Source organism: Nycticebus coucang, chromosome 13 (assembly GCF_027406575.1).
Source record: "Nycticebus coucang isolate mNycCou1 chromosome 13, mNycCou1.pri, whole genome shotgun sequence".
NCBI classification, from domain to species: Eukaryota; Metazoa; Chordata; class Mammalia; order Primates; family Lorisidae; genus Nycticebus; species Nycticebus coucang.
This window is the reverse complement of record NC_069792.1, coordinates 16,330,413-16,351,180: the sequence shown is the minus strand read 5'-3', so window position 1 is coordinate 16,351,180 and position 20,768 is coordinate 16,330,413. Positions and strand designations below refer to the sequence as shown.

General features: G+C 38.6%; 1 protein-coding gene and 1 non-coding gene across 6 annotated transcripts in view; both read left to right on the top strand.

The window, feature by feature from the left end:
• The window catches only part of PDE7A (phosphodiesterase 7A), a 125,733-nt gene that overhangs the window by 27,020 nt on the left and 77,945 nt on the right, over positions 1-20,768 (top strand). The gene's annotated exons all lie outside the window — the stretch shown is intronic.
• LOC128564154 (small nucleolar RNA SNORA42/SNORA80 family) lies at positions 5,798-5,935 on the top strand. The gene has a single exon (XR_008374024.1). It is a non-coding gene; the product is annotated as a small nucleolar RNA SNORA42/SNORA80 family (small nucleolar RNA).

Genomic DNA, 20,768 nt, shown 5'->3' with positions numbered 1-20,768 from the left:
GGGACGAATGGTCCGAGAGTCCGCCCCCGCAGCTGCAAATCATCTTGCTCAGAGGTTGTCTGGCTCTTGGCGTCCTCCACATTTCCCCCCTCTAGTGTATTAAAGACATTTCTGGACAGGCAAGGGAGAAAATCTGTCGTTGGTTATTTCAGCTGTTCTCCTCTCTGAGGAGCTTTCCTTCCTGCTAAGTAAAAGAAACAAAAGGGCATATAAGTATAACACAGAATTACACCAACGGAACTAATCCCGGCGTAAGGGAAACTATTTTAGCTAAACTAGGCATGGGGGAAAACATGTCCCCTTTGTGCTAATCACCACCCAACTACGTGCTACGGGCTGACCCATAGGGCTCATGACGCTTCCCTGGGAAGTATTTACCACCACCCAAAGTTACGTTAGATGGGGAAAGGGCTGAATCGGACTCAGACCCTTTCCAAAGAGCAGTATAACTTTAAGTAAAGATCAAGTGCTCAACTGAAACAACTGTAAATCCAACAAGTGAAATTCTCTTACCTTAGCCGATACCACTATGACCATTACCTCCAAGCCTGCTGTTCGAGGTCTTTGTTGTCATACCCTTCAAAGTTTAGAAGATGCATACGAATCTTAACCTGGGGCTTGTTATTCAGCCCAAAATAATGAAATCCTGTATCAATCTTCCCACTCTGCATAGAAGCTCCAACTGCCTCTCAGGGAAATAGGACGCTGACCGCTCTTAACTGCTTCCTGCTGAAGATGGATGGTGATATGGGAGAGGCAGCTAGAGTTCCCACGGAGGAGATTGATCCAGGGTTTCTCTATTATGAAATTACCTAGCCTCCAAAAACCCTGTGAATAAAAGAAAAGTTAGTGAAAACAAATTTGTTAAGGTGCTGGCAAGGTGTCCTGCTTGTGTTGAGGCTTAATCCAGCGGGCTGATAACCACTCCTTCTCTTGGTGTTCTGTAATAACACAGGCAAAACCTTGACCCCAATGCAGTACGTAACCAGGCTTCCACTCTGACATGTCAGGTTTTCTATAAAAAATAGGTTGTTGTATTGGAGAGGATGGTGGATGAATGAGAGATGTCCAATGGCGTTCTACAGCTCTTTCCATCATTACTGAGACTCAGAAAATTGAGAGTTTTTCCTATGTCCGAATTTTCCGCAGTTATGACATTTAGGACAGTATGAACTGACCCTTTCTTTTAAAGTGGCAGCAAGCAAATTAGCCTTGTGGAATTCCGTTCCTATATCAGCACATGGTGCTCTCAAAGGTCACAAGCCTTTTTGACACTCAGAGTTAGCATTCTCAAATGCTAAAGTTTAGAATAGCAAGTCTCTGAGCTCCAGCTGGGCAACGGCCTTATCCACTGCAGTTTTTAGTTGGGCTAGAAAGTCCTTATAGGGTTCACTCCCCGACTGCAGTATTTTTTTTTTTATTCCGACTGCAGTATCTTAGTAAAAGATTTAGAGATATCTCCAGGAGCCTGAACCTTTTCCCAGGTCCTAAGACAACACAGCCTTGTCTGGACTATGGCCATGTCATCCTACTGAAGTTGATTGGGAATCCCCAGCCACTGACCAGACCCAGCGAGCTGTTCTGATGTTATAGGGACTCCTCTCTGCTGGTTTTGGTGACTGATCAGGTCAGCCTCCTCCTTCCATCAGGTTTTGAACTGTAAATACTGTCCAGACTCAAGAACAGTTCTGACTATCATGTCCCAGTCATAAGAAATGAGCCGCTGCTCTTGTGCAAGTCCCTGTAACAGACCTCTAGAAAACGGGGATTGCTACCATACTGTGCTACGGCCTGTTTCAAACCTTTCATAACCGGTGATTATATGGTGATCAAAACGTTGGCCCCCTTAAGGGTGTTGCTCATCGGGAGGAATATCAGTGACCGTAACCGGAAAAAGCCCCAAAGTGTCTTCCCACTTAAAGTCACGAGTTTTATGCCTTTCTAACACAGCCTTCGTAACAGAAGTCACAGGCGGTTCATCTACATAAGGAGGTGCTGAGGGCAATATTGGGTGTTCTAAGTCAGCATTTCTGACTGTGAGACTATTTACCCGGTCTTCCAATTGTCTGATCTGAGCAGCCATAGTGGCCATAGAGGTAATTCCTTGCTTATTTGTGTCTGTATCATATGCTCTTGATTCCCAGTTCTCCTTAGGTCCAGCTTCCCTTTGAACCTCACTATTCTCCTCTCTTTCAAATTCTGTTTGAACATCGCTTTCTTCCTCAGTTTCTAATTTCACGACTCCCCAAACAGGAAGTTACCCATTGTTTTCTCTAAATGTCTTTGCTCACTTATTCTGAGCAAGGTCCCACTTGCCTTGAGTGGAGTTTCCCTTTGGACTTCCTCTTGCTGTCTACCAAAGGCCTCAGTTACTTCCGAGTGTCACTTTCCCATTTGGTCCACGTCCCTGGTGTCCTGTTGTGTCTTGCTGAATCCTGCCGACTACGCCAGATGTCGCATCCCCTAGTGGCCCCTATGGCCCTGGACTTGATCGCCGCAGGAAGGAACCAGGTGTGACACGGATTAGAAGTACAAGCTTGCAGGAGGTGGGCTAACCTTGCTTGCAGGATAGCTGCAGGCAACCTCTGCAGTTGCCTTTTATTGAGACAGCACAAGACAGGTGAGGGGAGTATTAGATAATGACCTCTTGCCTAAGGAGCGCCATGGGCTGGGCTTTCTCAGCAAGGAGCACCTGCGGAGGAATCATCCAAGGGTCCGCCACGCAGCTGCAAATCGTCTTGCTCAGAGGTCGTCTGGCTCTTGGCATCCTCTACATTTGAGCTCAGGAGTTTGAGACTAGCCTGAGGAAGAGGGAGACCCTGTCTCTAAAATTAGCTGGGCATTGTGGCAGGTGCCTGTAGTCCTAGCTACTTGGGATGCTGAGCAAGAGGATCACTTGAGTCCAAGAGTTTGAGGTTGCTATGAGCTATGACACCGTGGCACTCTACTGAGGACAACAAAGTGCGACTCTGTCTCTAAATAAATAAATAATAGAAGATGAGAATTTTTTTCTTCTGAACAACAAAAAAGAAAGATTCGAATTTTATAAATAAATGCATTGAAAAATTGGAGATGACTGCCTCAGAGAACCTGTTAATGTTTTGAATCTTTTCACACACCCCTCCCAAATGGTGTGGGGCGGGGAGGAAAGCTCATGCAGAAATGTATATAACATTTCAAAGGGTTTTTGAAATCATCATATCCCTGTAACACTGGGGTTCCCTTTTGTCTATAACTTTGTTTTGCTTCCTGGATTCACATATCCTCAGCTTTTTGTCTGCTGATTTATCTGACTTTATTATACAACTCTGATGTCAGTCTGTAAGGTTTCAGCCCAGGATTAGCTCTTAACACAGTTTACCTTGTCCACTGATCTGTTCTCACTTCAGTGTGTTTGATTAGACTATGTGCTTCTTAAGAGGCGACATTGTTCACTTAGTTTTGTTAAGCTCAGTACGTCACACAAAGTAGATATTTGACACATGCAGAAAGTGCATCAAACCTTATCCAATTCTGTCAGTGATCCAGGCCTGCTGGAGTCCAGCTGTCCGCTCTGTCCAGGCTCCCTCCTTTTCCCTCTTGCCATGTTGCCGCCCCATCCTCTCAGAGCTGTGTCCTGCAGTGATTTCTGTTTTAAAGTATCACATGTCATCTTAATATGGCCAGTATTGATTGTTGGAACAATGGCAAGAGATTTCCAGAGAGCTCTTTGAAGTGGCCTAGTATTCAGATTCTCATACTGTTGATGGACGGCCTGGTCAGAGTGAGGGGCTTAAAGGACTGGAGATGTCTTCTGGGGCCTTAGTCATTCTAATTAGTTGGACCTTGTTGTTGAGTAACCAGATGACTGTAGGCAGCCCTTATCTTTAGTAGCCTATGGGACATAGCCCCAGGTTACACCCTGTTTGTAACCAAAGGGAAATGGTTATACTATTTGGTTGTTAGGAATTGGATCTGCTCATTCAGATATGACACCACTAATGTCTAGTAGAAATATAAAGTGAGCCATATATGTAATTTCTTATAGCTACTTTTAAAAAGGTAAAATGAAACAGGTGAAATTAAGTTTAAGATAGTTTATGTAGCCCGCTATACTTAAAACTATTCATTTAAGATGTAATGAAAATTACAAAGATATTTAAGATATATTTTAGTTTTTAGATACCAAGTCTTCAAAATCTAGTGTATTTTACTCTGAGGGTACATTTCAGTGCTGATTAGAACCATTCCAGGAATTCTGTAACAAAAGTGGCACAGCACAGCTCCAGAAATAGATATTTTCTGGTACATATTATTAGAGAGTCAGGGGCAGCACTCTTTTTTCCCTACAAGTAGCCAAATTTGTAGGAGTAATATGTTAATGGGTTACGCACATTTTCCTCTCTTCAAACCTTAGATTTTATTTGGAGCCTTGGAAATATCAAGATACTGTGTAAATTGGCTGTATTTCGGGAGGGATTATATAGTTTCAAATATGAGAAGACAGCAGAGTTTTAAACTTTATTTTGCTTTCTTTGGCTTGGGCTATTTTAGTTTCTTGGTTTTGGGAGGAAGGAACTTTAACCTTAAATTGTTGTTTTAGGAGAAGTTATGCTTCTCATAAATGGGACCCCTCTCATCCTTTTCTAGTTTTTTAGGTTGCAGGAAGCTGCTAGATGAGGAAATTCACAAAGTTTTTTAGATCTGGTTCCCATATCTCTTTGCATTGAGACATTGTTTTCTCTAAAAAATACAAATACAAAAGATAAAAAGATTTTTTAAAAAGTAGAAAAAGGGTTACTTAGTTGTGTGGAGCTAGTCTTAGTTGGTTAAAACTTCTAGCTGGTGCCCTTTTGGGACATAAGTACGTAATTCTTTACTTATTAAAGCACACAGATGGCTGATTGCAGATCAAGTATCTTGGATGTGGAACCTTGGCCAGAGAATCTATGTTTTATACCATTATGGAGTAAATGGAATGGAAATTTCTTAAGTCTCTTCTGAAACTTTTTCACTCTGTTTTAAGAATTGCAGCCTCAGTTGTTTAAATCAACAATTTCAACTTTGAAAATTGTCAAAGTAATTTCAAATAATGTCACTGAAAGTTTGGTTAAGAATAATTATTTATAATCCTATTCCCATAACAATATTATTTTATTTCCTGTGTTTATGTACATATTTTCAGATACTACTAACCATTTTATAGCTTTGCGGGATGGAATACTTTTTTAAAATACAGGTTTGTAAGCTTCTTGGTCTTTATAGTAAAGTAACATTTTATTTTGCTATCATTTAATAGCGTGGAAATGTGTCTGGGCTGGTGAAGCAATTCTCCATGAAGTAATACAGAGATCCACTTGTCATGGTTGTCTTTGAGTTGCTACCAATTTACACGTAAGCCTGTGGCAGGGAGGGGAAAGAGGAAATTCAGGACAGCTTACCATTGAGGAGGAGAAGAGGAAGTTGTGCTCTCTTTTGCTCACGTTGTCTTAGTGAGAACTTAGTTGTGTGGTTCTGCCTAATTGTGAAGGAGTCTGGGGAAGTGGAGCCCAACTGTCTGGTTTATATGTTCAGGGAGAATGTGAGATAGACTTCAGGGGACAACTGGTCGTCTGCCACAACTTGAATAAGTTAGTCTAGGCAACGTCTGTCAAAGGGGAGAATTATGAGGAAGTTTATAGTGGAGTCATTTTGTGGTTTCAACTTTTAAGGATTATGCAATTTCTCAGATGTGTGTACTATAGTTTCACTAATATCCAGCTTTGTGGAATACTTACATTCCTTTAAATTACATACTGTTAGAAATAGCATTGTGCATGCATGGGTTTGGATTTATGGTAGGCCCGTTCCAACCTGGGTCTCTCATAGTGCCCCATGCCAGAGCAGACTGTGGCCCTAAACCATTGCCTGCCCTCTGTGTCTATAGGCTGCTGGCACTGAAGTGGGTTGCACAGAAGAAAAAAAAAAAAAAAGAAAGAAATTGTACAAACATGCTAGTCACAGTTTTCTCCATATTTTGGATGATCTCCTTAAGAATGGTTTTTATAAAAGTGGAATTATTGGTCCAAACAATACACACATTTTTTTTTTTTTTTTTTTTTTGAGACAGAGCCTCAAGCTGTTGCCCTGGGTAGAGTGCTGTGGCATCACAGCTCACAGCAACCTCTAACTCCTGGGCTCAAGCGATTCTCTGCCTCCTCCTCCCAAATAGGTGGGACTACAGGCGCCCGCCACAATGCCTGGCTATTTTTTGGTTGCTGCCATCATTATTGTTTGGCGGGCTGGGCTGGATTCGAACCCGCCAGCTCAGGTATATGTGGCTGGCGCCTTAGCCACTTCAGCCACAGGCGCCGAGCCAATACAAACATTTTTATAGAGTTTGTATTTGTGCATTACTTATCTAAAGTAACATTTCAGCACTTGAAAGAGAGTGAAACTTTGAAATATGTTATACTGTTGAACTTGGAGAGTTGGCCCCAAGAACAATGGGAATTGGTGGTATTCTAACTTAAGGCTACTCACAGTCCCCCACCCCCTCTCTGCCCCAGCTCAGTTGGCATGGAGATTCTACCAGTGATAAGCAGGCTATAAGGACCCCTCAATCTGTAGGGGTTTCAGCTCTTGGAAGTGTGGGCGATTCACATTGGCGTTATTTGTGGATCTAAATGTCCAAAGGTGCAAAAGAGGGCTAGTGCTCAGCTCAAATACCTTGAAGTTTTGGTAGTGTTTGGGGTAGGCATATTTCTAGATGAGTCTGCACATGCTCAAGAAAGACCTTAGAAAGGCATAAAGTATACACATACTTTTGGCTGACTATGAAGCCCCAGGAGACTTGAAAAGGCCTTATGGAAAGTTAAACTCAGGGCACACTTGGAAACAGACTGACTTTTTTTCTTTTTTTGAGTCAGAGTCTCACTTTGTTGCCCAGTCTAGAGTGCAGTGGCATGATCATAGCTCACTGCAACCTCAAACTCCTGGGCTCAAGTGATCCTCCTGCCTCAAGCTCCCAAATAGCTGAGACTACATGTACATGTCACCATGCCTGACTGATTTTTTTGTGGAGGTGGGGTCTTGCTGTGTTGCCCAGGCTGGTCTCAAACTGAACTTAGAGTGTGCTCCTCTACCCATTCACATATTCAGCAGCAGAGATGGAAGCCTTACTGTCTTGAGATGTTTGAACACAATCTCTGTCTAATCTCAGAGTGACTACTAAATGATTCAATGGGTCAATCCTTGAGATGCAGGTTTAAAAATAAAACTAAGTATTAAAACCGTACAAAACAAAAAACTGAGCAGAGATATCAGTGATAACATAATCACAGAGGAGACAGATTTCACATATTTACACTAGGCATGATACTAAACCAAACAAACAAAAGTGACAATAGTACCTTTAAAAGGGAAAAAGGTTCAGAACTCAGTTGCCACATTACCTAAAATCTCTAGGTGTAACAACAAAATGACAAGGTGTGTAAAGAAACAAAGTGTGATTCATGCACAGGAAAAAATGAGTCAGTAGAAATTGTCTCTGAAATGTCCTCGACTGTTGGATTTAATAAAGACTTCAACTATTATAAATGTGTTAAGAGAACTGATGGAAACTATGTTTAAATAATTACAGGAAAATATAACAATAATAAGTCAACAAATGTAGTTTCTCAATCAGGATGTAGGAATTATTTTTAAAAATTAAAACCATAAAAAACATTGTCTTGATATGATACGATGAGAGGGCATTGCAGCGCAATAGTGTTCTTTCTCCAAACCTCAGTCTAATTATGAGAACACAGCATAAACCCAAACCAGGGTCATTCTGTAACAGACCTGACCAGTACTCTTTAAACTGTCAAATTCATGAAAAATAAGGAAAAATTGAGAAATAATTATAGCTCAGAGGAGATCAAAGAGATGTGACGACTAAATGCAACGTCACATCCTATATTGGGCCCTGGAGCAGAACAAGGACATTAGTAGAAAAACTGCTGAAATCTCAATGAAGTCTTTATTTTAGTTTATGGTGTTAGACTGATGGAAATGTCTTGTTTTTTTATGGATGTTCCATAGTTACATAAGCTATTTACATTATTATGTCTGTATTAATGTATGTATATATAAACATGAATATGTACATGTCCGTACACATGTATTTGTGTTTGTATATGTATGTGTGTGTGTGGTTTTTAAGTATAACATGATTATATAAGATACTAGCAGTAGAGGAAAATATTGACATTATGGAAACATATGCAGGGGCTAACTATACTGCCTTTGCAATTTTTCAGTAATTAAATTTATTCCAATGTTTATAAATCCAGTGGAAATTCTAGAGTTGAAGAATATAATGCCTGAAATGAAAAATTCACTAGAGGACTCAACAGCAGATTTGATATGATAGTGAAATGAATCAGTGAACTTGATGACAGGCCAATAGAAATTATTCAATCTAAAAAGAGAAAAAAGAAAAAAGGATTAAAGAAGAATGAACACAAAATCACATGGGTAAGGAGGGAGGAGGGAATGAGTAAATTCATACCCCCCAGGTACAGTGCACGTTGTCTGGGTGAAGGGCACACTTACATATATAACTTTGGCTCAATCTATAACAAAAATAATATAAACAAAACGTATGCCCCCAACATTCTGAAATAAAAGAAGCAACAACAACAACAACAAAAAAATGAATATAGCTTCAGAGGTCTGTGTAAAACATCAAGTATACAATGTAAGTGTAATGAGAGTCCCAAAAGGAGAAAGATGCAGAGAAATAGCCTTTTGGAAAACTTTTCAAACTTGATTAAGAAAACATTAAACATCCAAAAGGTCAATGAACCTCGCTAGGATTAATACAGACAAGCCTAGACAGCAGAGTGGAACTGTTGCAAGACAAAGAGAGTATCTTAAAAGTAGCACACGGGGAAGAAAGCATTGTTGTGATGGATGGATATTTTCTCATCAGAGTCAATGGAAGCCAAAGATAGTGGCAAAATTGTCTATGAAAAATTCTACATTTAGCAAAACTATCTTTCAGAAATGAAGGTGAAATAAACACACTCTTATTCAAAGATTACATTTATCCTAGCAAATCTACCTTACAAGGCATACTAAAGTAAGTTCTTTAGGTTAACGGGAAATGATAACAGATGGTGACTCAGCGCCACAGGAAGAAGTGAAGAGCACAGGCAATGTCAGCATGTGGGTTAATATAAAAGACTTTAAATTCATTTTTCTCATTTTGTCTTTAAAAACCATTGAATTCTATCGAAAACAAATTTGACATCTGTAATGTTTCACTTCCTGCATGATCATTTGTCCTAGTCGTAAGCAAACTTCCTTCACCTGTTTGCCTTTTCGTCTATGGAAGAAACTGTGGTCGTAACTCTGACTTTGCTTCAAGACTCCTTTCTGCTCTAAAGATTACTGAGAATTCCACACAGCTTTTGTTTAGGTGCTTTTATGTATTGGTATTTATTATAGTAGCAATTAAAATTAAGAGAAAAATATGAATATTCATTTTAAAATAATATCAATTACACGTTAGCATAATAACATTTTTAAAATTAAATTTAAAAGCTGGGTGCAGTGGTTCGTGCCTGTAATGCTAGCACTTTGGGAGGCTGAGGTGGGTGAATTGCTTGAGCTCAGGAGTTCAAGACCAGCCTGAGCAAGAGTGAGACCCCGTCTCTACTAAAAATGGAAAAACTAGCTGGGAGTTGTGATCAGTGCTTGTAGTCCCAGCTACTTGGGAGGCTGAGGCAAGAGGATCACATGAGCCCAGGAATTAAAATTAAAAACAAAAACCCCTATGTTTTCCAAAGTGACACATGAGAATGGCGTTTTTTACATTTCCAGGTCTGATGGTAACTGTCTTAATAGAAGACAGTTGGATTATAATATAGGTTCTGTATCAAACTTGTTCCAATGTGTGACTTTGGCCAAAAAAGATGTGAAGAAAATGTGGCTCCACTCAGATGTAGTAGGAAGAGGGAGGAATACTTTAGAAGCCTTTTTGTGTAATTGTGAATGTTCTGTGATATGGCACCAAAACTCAGGAAGTCGTAGTTTTTGTAAAGGTTACTTGCAAGGTGGAATCTGAAACTATATCAATGAAGTTTTTTTTTTTGCTTTATTGCATTAAAATGCATTATTCTGTCTTGTGCTTTGAATGGGCCTTTTAACAATGTATAATTTTATCTCTTGGACTCCATGAAAAGCTATTGGGGACCCAGTTGTACATTTTTGAGAATTCTGGGACTGATGTATTGTTTTTAACTTTTACTGAAACTTAAGCACGAATTGAACACATCCTTTTTTAAATACAAAAGTTTTAGAATGAGGGCGGCGCCTGTGGCTCAAGGAGTAGGGCACCAGTCCCATATGCCGGAGGTGGCAGGTTCAAACCCAGCCCCGGCCAAAAAAAAAGTTTTAGAATACTTAAAATTATTTTAGTGACAGATATTTTTGTGTCGTAATTCTGAATTACTTTTGCTTATCTTTTGCCTATTTCTTAAATTTCAAATTTTATAACTTGGTATCAAAAACTAGATCCCATTTATCTCCAAAATATAACGGGGCAAATTTTCTGTCTGAAGTGATTAGTTTTGAAAAACTGTTAGGGTAATTGAGTGTTGCATAAGAATGTCTTTTGAGGAGAAAAAAGAATGACTTTTGAAATGGCTTAATTACTATTTGAGATTTCTAAATTTAATGCCTATTACAAGTTAGGGCTTAGTTTACACTCTTGGAGCCTAGAATCATAGACTATTTATCATTACTATGTACTTCATTTAAAACGTATTTATATCATTATTTTCATCATTATTACTGTAAATATATTATAATAAATATTGTCGTAAACATTGTAAATGTTGTATTTTTATCTCCTTTTGGTGAAATTAAATAATTCAGAAGGATATAAAATGCAGTTAAAAGGCCAGGTGAGGTGGCCTGTAATCCTAGCACTCTGGGAAGCCGAGGTAGGTGGATTGTTTGAGCTCAGGAGTTTAAGACCAGCCAGAACAAGAGTGAGACCCCATCTCTTAAAAAAATAGCTCAGCATTGTAGCAAGTAACAGCTACTTGAGAGGCTGAGGCAAAAAGATCCATCACTTGAGCCCGAGAATTTGAGGTTGCTATGAGCTAGGACGCCACGGTACTCTACCGAGGGTGACCGAGTAAGACTCTGTCTCAACAACAACAAAAATTTAAATAAAATAAAATGCAGTTAAAGAGAACATCTTCTTACCAATTCCCCAGAGTTAAGCAATGTTTAGAATTTTTTAATGCTTTTCTAAAAATTTGTTTAAAGATAAAGACATATCTTGGTATGATTACATATGTATAAATATGAAAATCTTTTTCAAGCAAATGGAATAATACTATACGTATTATATAAATACATCTTGAATGTCTTTATAACAGTGTGACAGACATGTCATTCTTTTTTTTTTTTTTTAAGAGATAGTTTCACTTTATCGTCCTCGGTAGAGTGCTATGGCGTCAGAGCTCACAGCAACCTCAAACTCCTGGGCTTAGGCGATTCTCTTGCCTCAGCCTCCCACGTAGCTGGGACTACAGGTGCCCATCACAATGCCTGGCTATTTTTTGTTGCAGTTTGGCTGCGGCCATGTTTGAAACCGCCACCCTTGATATATGGAGCTGCCACCCTACCCACTGAGCCACAGGCGCTGCCCAAGATATGTCATTCTTGTTTAACAACTGCTTGGTACTTGTTTTGGTGTTGGTTTATTTTTCAAGTCAACCTTAATAGTAGGTTGGTTACGTAAGCAAAGGTCTTCAGTACAAAAAAATTTTCAGTAATGAAAGCACCGCTTTTAAAATTACTTCCCCCTCAAATGTTGCTCCTGATTCTTTCATTAACAAATTTTATTTCGAGACAGAGTCTTACTGTGTTGCCCAGGCTAGAGTGCCATGGCATCAGACTAGCTCACACCAACCTCAAACTCCTGAGTTCAACAGATTGTCCTGCCTCAGCCTCCCATGTAGCTGGGACTGCAGGCACCCACAACAGTGCCTGGCTAATTTTTCTATTTTTAGTAGAGACAAGTTTTTCTCTTTCTCAGCCTGCTCTGGAACTACTGAGCTCAAGGGATCCTCCTACCTATGCCTCCCAGAGGGCTAGGATTATAGGCATAAACCGCTGCACCAGCCCTTTCGTTAATAATTTTAATAAAAGACAAAATCAGTTGCAAACTGAAATTGCATTCTCTTGCAAAGTATGCAGGCCTTTATGAAGTTATTGAGTATGATATTAAAGAACTGATGACAGGATGACAAGTGAAGAAGCGAAAATGTTCAAGGATGATGACATAGTGGGTGTCATCGATGAGGACAATGGATGCTTTACGATGAGGGTATAATTGAAGACTGATTTGACTATGAAATGATTAAAGAGAGGCCCTTAGGAAAAAAGGATAGAACTTTTCAGTATTTTTGCAAAAATGTCTTTGTGATTGTCTCACATGAGAGAAAACATGAAGGACATCTTTTAGTGCTATTATACAATTTTGTTGAAAATATTACAATAAAAAAAGTCAACAATTGATATTTTATTCTAAGAATCTGCATATAGTTGAAATTATAAATTAAATTTAAACTTGTTTTTATAGTTTGGTTTATTTTTTAAGTCAAAGCCTTGAAAATCAACTACTTTTTTCAGTATTTACAATTACATTTTGGTTCCTAGTCTAAAGATTCGCTAGTTGGTCTTTTCCCAGTGGGTACCGATCATTTGAAAAAAGCAGGGTCTTAAGGGTTTCACTGGATGAATGTCCTGTAATTTAATCAGGTCCTTACTGATCAAGATATTCAGGTTAACAGTTTGTTTTGTTTTCTTATAGCAGTGACAAACAGTGCTGCAGTAAATATCTTGTGCATATGAGGTCATATGATTAAGTTTGTGAACTCCTCCTAGAAAAAGTGCCAGGTACCTGGTTGCTGAATATCACTGTGCTCAGGTTGAAGTCAGCCCCCTGGGAAGCTATGCCCTGACTTTTCCTAGGATGGTTCACTAACTTAATTGTCAGACTCTCTCTCTATATACTATATATGTATTTACATACCCGTGGTAGTGTATCTGTGGTTATGCATTTCTAGAAAAGCTATGTGCATTTACAATTTTGATATCTCTAGGGAGGTTAACACCAATTTACATTCTCACTACAAAACTCTGTATAACCTTTAACAGTGCTTCCCTTGTCCACACTTTCTTCTCTTGAATTATTACAGTGAGTTCACATAGTGAAGAATCTGGTTATTATCCAAATCTGTTCAGTTGCTGAGAACTGGATAGTGAGAATAGGGATAGTCCAGAAATGTGGGTTCATTTGAAAATTTATCCTGATCTGTTCCGTTCCTGAGTTGGCCGGGGAGTGTGTGAAGAATGGGAGGATCTGTTGTTTCTTTCTTTGTATCACCGCCACAATCTCACAGGTGCTGAGGTATTCTCAAGCTATGTCATCTTTGCCAATTTAGGTGAAAGTAGAAAGGTGACTCATTAGGTTTGTTTTGTGTCTGTTTAATTATAAGTGATGTTGTGTATACTTTTTTATTTAGGACATTTGTATTCTTACAATGTGCCTGGAATTATTTTCTTACTACATGGCAAAAATAATATTATAGTATTAGGGAAATAAAATTCAATTAAAATCTTATCTTTTTACATTTTTCCCATTTATTTTTTATTTATACATATTCATGGGGCTGTAAGTGCAGTTTTGTTACATATCAACATTGCATTGTGGTGAAGTCAGGGCCCTCGGTGCATCCCTGTGACAATGTACATTGTACCCACCAAGCAACCTCCTGTCATCCATCCCCCTGCCGTCCCTCCTCTTCTCACTTTTTTTTTTTGCAGTTTTTGGCCGGGGCTGGGTTTGAACCCGCCACCTCCGGCATATGGGGCCCGCGCCCTACCCCTTTGAGCCCCAGGCGCCGCCCTCCTCTTCTCACTTTTTTATGGTGATTGTTTGTGTGTAGCAGCTTTATTCAGTTAAATGTGTTGGGTTTTTTTCCTTTTAAGGCTTCTAGTTCTATGTCATGCTTAAAATAATATCTTCTCCGCTTCGAGATAATAAATACATTCCTGTGTTCTTCTACAGTTTACAGTATTCTTTATGATTCTGCTTCCACGGGTTGTTCCTCATGTTTTTATCTTTCCTCCATCTGGAATTTATTGTACTTTAAGGAGTAGGACAGGAATCTAGCTTTTTCCCCCTCATACTTACTAGCCAGTTTCCCCTTAATTTATTAAACAATGGATCTTTTCCTAATTTGTTCAAAATACCACCTCTGTCACCTGTGAAATTCTTACACATATTTTGATCTATTCCTGGACTTTCTATTGTTTCGTTGATGCGTATATTAGTGTGTTAGTATCAAACTTTTAATTAATAGCTTAATAATTTATTTTACTATTTGATAGGACTGTTCTCATTTTTCCCCAACCTGATCTTGCCATGTATGTTTATTCTAGAAGAATAGGAGATACACACACACACATATACACGCACATACACACATATACACACACACATACACACACGTACACACACATATACACACACATACACATATATATACACACACACATATACACACACATATATACACACACATATATATATATATATACACACACACACACATATCCTCCCCTATCTCATCTCTCTCTCCGCCTACAGAGGCTGACCTCTTCGGAGTGTCGCCCAGCTGCGCTTGCCCTCTGGCTTCTGCTTGGATTTGGCCCAGTGGCAGGCCTGGCTGGAGACAGATGGGTGCAGGACAGAGAGGTTAGGGTATATTTCCCAGCCTCCCGCACTAGCGGGCTGTGTTTGTCTCTCTAAGGCCACACTTCTTATCACCGCTTTTCGTACTCCCTCCCACAGGGGGAGTTCTCCTTAGGGTCCAGTAGTAACAGCAATAACAGCTTCTTGCCAGCCCTGGCTGATCTCATCGCGCCCCGATCTCAGTAAACAGTCCTTCATGAGTTTCTCTGCAGTTATCCCGTGGCCTTTGTCACCAGTTTCCTGCTGGAGCCTGACTAATAAAGCTGCTCTCATCCTCCTCCTGTCATTATTGCTACTAATGACCAGTTGTCCTCTTTCAATCTTCTCTTTCAGCAAAGATTAAAACTTTCTTCACAGTGGCTCGGCATCTGTTGCTCACCGTCTAGGGAGCCGACCACATACACCAGGGCTGGTGGGTTCGAATACAGCCCAGGCCTGCCAAACAACAATGACATCTACAACCAAAAAATGGCCGGGTGCTGTGGCAGGTGCCTGTAGTCTCAGCTACTTGGGAGGCTGAGGCAAGAGAATCGCTTAAGCCCAAGAGTTTGAGGTTGCTGTGAGCTGAGACGCTACGACCCTCTACGAAGGGCGACATAGTGAGACTCTGTCTCAAAAAAAAAAAAACTTGCTTCATGGAGTCTTTTACAATTTTTGTTGTTTACACTGGATGTACTTTTATTTGGTTGCAATTATCAATGGAATATTTTCTCTCACTGTGTTTTCCAACTAATTATGTATTGGCAAACTATTGATTTTTAATTTTGTAAATCAGCTATGTACTGAATTTCTTGTTTCCGATAGTTTTTCTGTATCTTCTCTTGTTTATTTAATAATCACCTGCAAATAATGCATCACTTGCAGATAAGATTGATTTTGCCTTTTTCCCTCTTCACTTTTTTAGGAACTATTTATTTGGCGATAAGTTGTTTGTTTTATTCAAATGCCTTTGGGGGCATCCATTGAGATGTTTGCGGTTGTTCACCTTTGATCTATGAATATAGTAAATTACTTTAGTAGCTGTTGTAATATTGACTTACGCTTAGAAACCTAGGATAATTTTTACTCTCACTTGGTTAGGATATATTATTCTTGTGATGATTCTACTTTCTAATACTGTACTGCAGCTTTTGCTGCAATGTTATTGAAATTGATCTGTACCTTTCTCTCCTCATCCGCTGTCATGTTGTGGTCACAGTACTGTGGTGAGACCATCCTTGTATTTTTTTTTAAATCTAAATTGAAAACAGTGAAGCAATAAAGAAAAATGATTTTTTTAAACTTTTTTTGGTTTTGATGGAAAGATCTTCAAAGCAGTAAGCAAATTAACTTGTTACCAGGGAAACTGGCATCATACATTGCTGGTTATAAAGTTGTCTTTCTATCAAAGTGGAACAAAGTACAGTCATTACGAGATGTAAAATGTTTACGTAATGCAGTAGTGACACATAATACCATCTTTCGTTTGATAGTTTTTCATCTACTTTATCTCATTCTGTGAGAAGGAATGGATAGGTATTATTAGCTCCATTTAACAAATGAAAAGATTTAAGTTCAGAGAGAATTGCTGCTTGCCAGAGTTTACATGGCTAATAGAGTGTAGCTCTAAAATCAGAAACCAAATCTTCTGACTCACGGTCCAGTGCTCCTTGACTTCAGTCCATCCTCTTAAGGAGCAGAGCTGATGAAATTTCATGAATCAAATCACATGCACATTTCAAAACAGGAGCGATCTTGGCTCAGATTTTATCTTCAAAGCAATTATGTGTGAAGAGTTCAGCACTTTTCTTATAATATATATTGTAATTTAGTTCATGCCTAAATCTTCTTGAGGTGGTCAGAAAACAGGTTTATAATTTTGTACTATAAATAGCAACAAAGAATCACCCAATTTAGAAACTGGGGCTAACTTTTTCTACTTGCAAAGGGTTATATAAATTCTTCCCAGTTACAATCGAAAGAAAAAAATAATAGTGTTTTCTTACACTCATGGACAAAAAAAAAATACCAAATTTCTTCCTTTTAAAAGCATGAATTGTAATTTTCTTTATTACTAGGTTAATGCATGTTCATGATTAAGAGAAAAAATTAAGGGAAAGAACAGGCAAAAATGTAAGAATCATTTGTAGTCTTACCATCAGAGATGACATTGTGAACATATTGGTGTTTAGCTCACTAATCCTGATGTCTTTCTATCTAAATATATTTTTTCTTTTACTATGCATAATATTTTGTAATTAATTTTTTAAAGAAATTATATTGTCAGTAATTTTTCACATTATGAAATATCCTTTTATAGAAATAAATCCTGGAGTGGAGATTTTTTTCCTAAATAAAATCGTATTAAATACCCGAATATATGCAGTATGTTATTTTATTAATTTATAACTTTATTGTAAAAATATAGATTTGATGAAAAATTTGAAATAGGGTTTTGCCCAGTAGGTGCTGAGTATTTAGCAGCTTGATTGCTGAAAGAAAAATAGCCCTGATTAGTGGTGTTTACCACTTTTTTGTGGTATGTGTTCTACCATGGTTGATTTGAAGCTCCAATACAGTGCCACTGAATGGGGATTTGGGAAGAGGTGTGCAGCCTTCCTCCTGAGCCAGCATGAGCGCAGTTGGTTACATCCGCTAGAGACTTTTTAGTTATGGGTAGCAAAAAACTTGCTCCACGTTCTTTTGGACAGTAGGATTTACCAAGAAGATAAGGTTGAATGACTCCAGGTTTGGTTAGTTCTACAGCTGAGCATCACCATCACCGACCCGTGTTCTTTTATCTTTCTGTTTTGCTGTCTTCAATATGTTGGAGTTGTCCTCACTGTCGATTCCATTGTAGTTGAAAGGTGGCTTTGATAACACCACGTATCCAACCCAACTCCAACATCACAAGTCCTGAAACACGACAACTTCCTGAAGAAGGGAATGGGAATGTCTTTTTCTTTTGTATCATTTTAAGCATAAAGAAACCTGTTCCAGAGGTTTTCCCAGCAGACTTCCCCTTGTACCTGTTTCATATGGCCATTTCTAAACTAGTCTCTGGCAAGAGAGATGGAACCTTTACAGTTGTCTTAGACTGATTAGTGGTTTCAAATCTGAAACCAATCTCCCTTGAGGCACATTGCTGCCCAGAAACCTGCATAAAATTTTGCTTCTTTTAGGAATAATTATACAACCAGCAGTGTCTGTGGCAGAGGGATTGGAGATGATATTTTAAATCATATCATCAACTTCAATATATTATTTATTCTATTTTAGTTGTGTGGCAAAATTTTTTATTCATCAAGAAGAGTTTCAAATGTTAACAGTATTCGTTCCAACTCATACTACGAGGCTAGTATTACCCTAATAGCAAAACCTAACAAAGGCTTCAGAAGAAATGGAGACTATAGACTAATATCTCTTATGAATATGGATACTAAAATCCAAAACAAATACCAGAAAATCTACTCAAGCAAAAGATAAAAAGAATTCTACACCATGACTAAGTAGGATTTATCCCAGAAGGGCAAAGATATTGACTTAACATCTGAGAATCAATTGGTGTAATATGGCGTGTCACCAGAGGGTATTGCAAAGGTCGCCCCTAAAGTCGCCATACATAGGGGAAATGGGTATGGCAACTTTAGGGGTGACTTTTGGGACACCTGTAGAATTAAAAACAAACCCACATGACCATTAAAAAAAAAGATGTAAAAAAAGCATTTGACAGAAGCCAACCCTGTTTCATGATAAAACCACCAAGAAAATTAGGAATAGAAGGGAAATTCCTTAACCTGATAAAGGACATATACCAAAAAACTCAACAGCTAACATTGTGCTTACTGGTGAAAGAATGGTTGCTTTCCCAGTAAGATCAGAATTAAAATAAGGATGTCTGCGTCTTGATTCAACGTTATACTTGATGTTCTAGTGTATATTCTCTGAAAATTACAAAATGTTGAAAAAATTGAAAATCTAAATAAATGGGAAAATATCCTATTTATGGATTGGAAGACTTAAAATTAAGGTGGCGGTGCTGCCCAGACTGATCTACAGAGGCAGCATAGTTCCTTTCAGAATTCCCGCTGACCTCTATCGAAATTGATAAGCTGATTTGAAAATGTATATAGAATTGCGGGGAACCCAAAATAGCAAAAAAAAATTCTTGAAAAAAGTAGAACCAAGTAGGACTCACCTTTCCTGATCTCAGAATTTATACAAAGCAAAAGTGAAGATCGTGTAGTGTTGGCAGAAGCACAGACAGACGTAGGTCAGTGGCATAGAATTGAGAGTTGAGAAATATTCTGTGGTCAACTTATTTTTGATAAGGGTGCCAAGACCATTCAATGGAGGAAAAAATATCCTTTTCAACAAATTGTGCTAAACAACTGGCTGGCCACATGCAAAAGGAACAAATTTTGAATACATGCTACCACTCCTAGAACTGGGATGGACACCAATTTAGAGCCCAGACTTTGTAAATCAGTAACACATGTATAAAACATTCAGATACATGCATTCAGGCAAGTGCCAAGGGACATCCTAATTTAAGACCTGTATAAACACATTTATCCTGCAACATAGGTTATTTTGGTAGGATTCCCAAAGAGTTAAAATTCTAAGATGTTTGAATGTGCATATTGTTAGGAAATAATTTGCATGCCATAAAAATCACCCTTTTATGATGTATATTTCAGTAGTTTTTTTTTTTCTTTTCTTTTTTTTTTTTTTTTGTAGAGATAGAGTCTCACTGTACCGCCCTTGGTAGAGTGCCGTGGCGTCACACGGCTCACAGCAACCTCTAACTCTTGGGCTTACGCGATTCTCTTGCCTCAGCCTCCCAAGCAGCTGGGACCGTAGGTGCCCGCCACATGCCTGGCTATTTTTTTTGTTGCAGTTTGGCCGGGGCTGGGCTTGAACCCACCACCCTCCGTATATGGGGCCAGCGCCCTACTCACTGAGCCGCAGGCGCTTAGTATATTCACAAAGTTGTTCAACCTTCACTACTAATGCCAGAACTCTTTCATTACCTCAAAAAGAAACTTTGTGTGTGTGTGTTTTTTTTTTTTTTTTGGCCTGGGCTGGGTTTGAACTCACCACCTCTGGCATATGGGGCCGGTGCCCTACTCTGTTGAGCCACAGGCACCACCCCTCAAAAAGAAACTTTGTACCCATTAGCAATCACTCTCTACTCCTCCTTCCCCAGTCCCTGGCAACCCATATATACTTTCTGTCTCTGGATTTACATATTGAACACTTTTTTTTTTTTTTACAACAAATGTAAAAGAGTTAAACCTGCCCACGAGTTAATTTATAATCAATTAGAAAACAGTTTGAACATTTATGTTTACAGCATTCACTTTAAATGATTGTGAATAGTCCATATTTCTATTTTTAAAGTCAGTCAACCAGTCAGGATTTGTTGTTGGATATTTAGAATGTTTACAATTATATACTGTTATAAACAGTGCTGTGATTTAAATATTCATAGCTAAACCTTCATGCTCATCCATGATTGTTTCCTGAAGATTAATTCCTAGAGATAATATGGCCAAAGTGTTAGGTACAGTTTTAAGTGTTTTGATAAACATTGATGAATTACCTTCTAGAAAGCCTGTACCAGTTTTCACTCAAACAGCAATGTAAGAAAGACTTGCCTAAGTTTTAAAGTATAATAATATTGTAAGTAAATTTAATTTTTTTACTATATAGTGATACTGGTTTCACAATTAAATGTTTACATGACTATTGAAAACTGTTTCCTGCTGAACACTTTAGAAACTTTTGAATGAACATGAGTCATAATTTAAAAATCAAATGTACTTGAACCATCACCTCAAATAAGCAAAGATACTGTGACACCAATTTGTATCCCAGGTTCTACAGGGGACTCTTTCAATATATGTTATTCATCAGATGTAAACTACCTTTCCTATGTCTCACTGGTTATTGATTGTCCATAGAATGAATTAACACTTTCGGCTTTCTCAAATGACCTAATGTA